A 1,176-nucleotide genomic window follows, 5' to 3' on the forward strand; every position below is an offset into this window, starting at 1 on the left:
AAACCTGGAATTGATTTGTAAATAAAAAACTGGTCCGTTGGTATGCATGAGATGAGCTAGAAAACAATTGATAGCAGTTTTTTCTTTTTTAATAGAAATTTTCCCTAGCAAGAACTGAGCTGTCTGTAGATTAAACACATCTCTTCAAGAATTTTTTTTTTCTAACAGGATCTGTGACCTTAGTCTGAAAGTCTATGGAGGGAGAACATATGTCTTTTAGAATTTTTCAAAGCTCTTTTAGAATTTTTTCAAACAGGATTTCGACTTGGTTCTGACTTGATCAGAACTCCCAAGGCTTAGACAGCCGGTAGAGCTCTTTTAGAAAGGTTTTTAGTTGCTATACAGAGAACGCTGTCTGAAGAGCAAACATAGCTCTTTTAGATTTTTTTTTTTCTGGTTTTCTGATTTTCATCAGAAAACCCACGAATTACTTTTAGAATTTTTCTAACAGGATTTCTAACTTGGTCAGAAGATCCAAGATTTTTTTATAGCAACTTTTCTGATTTTGATTAGAAAACTCATGAGCTATTCAGAGAGCTTTTAGAATTTTTACTAGCAGAGAGACCTTTCCCAACCTGAGAGAACTGTATCAAGCAGAAAGCTAGCTGTGTCAACCAGAGAGTTTTTTTTAGAATAGCAAGGAAAAGCTATCTAGAGCAGAGAGAGAGAGACAGAGAGAGAGAGACAGAGACAGAGAGAGAGAGAGAGGGAGATATCTGAAAAGCAGTTTCAAGTAGAATACAGAGAAAGAGCAACCTGAAAAGATGTAACAAGCGGAATACAAAGCCAAGAGCTATCTACCTACAGATAGTGGTCTAGGGATCCATCTCCAGCAGAATATAGGCAACTAGCTTGGACTCATGATTTGACTTTGTGTCATTTGTTTTCGCTGTAAGGGTCCAAGAATCACCGAAGAGAATACCCCAACTCAAATATTATGCAAAAGCAAAGACTGTTTATTCTGCATAAGGCCAGCATGCAAGGATTTAACATTCACCAGGTTGGAGAAAGAGGAGTGAGTTTGTAGGCTCAATTTAAAACTGATTAAGGAAATTCCAGGCAGGACCAGGTGACCTTTATCTTGATTTTTTATTGTCTCTATTTCCAGGAATATGAGTGTCTCTGGGACTTGGTATGGCTTCAGGGACTTTCCATTGGGAGCCTAGAAATTGTTGC

At 37.6% G+C, this 1,176-nt stretch overlaps 1 non-coding gene across 1 annotated transcript; it reads left to right on the forward strand.

Annotated features, from left to right (window-relative positions):
* Positions 1–363: 363 nt before the first annotated feature.
* Positions 364–424, forward strand: LOC143438685 (U7 small nuclear RNA). The gene has a single exon (XR_013107387.1). It is a non-coding gene; the product is annotated as a U7 small nuclear RNA (small nuclear RNA).
* The last annotated feature ends 752 nt before the right edge of the window (positions 425–1,176 follow it).

The sequence above is a fragment of the Arvicanthis niloticus genome, chromosome 25 (assembly GCF_011762505.2).
Source record: "Arvicanthis niloticus isolate mArvNil1 chromosome 25, mArvNil1.pat.X, whole genome shotgun sequence".
NCBI lineage: Eukaryota > Metazoa > Chordata > Mammalia > Rodentia > Muridae > Arvicanthis > Arvicanthis niloticus.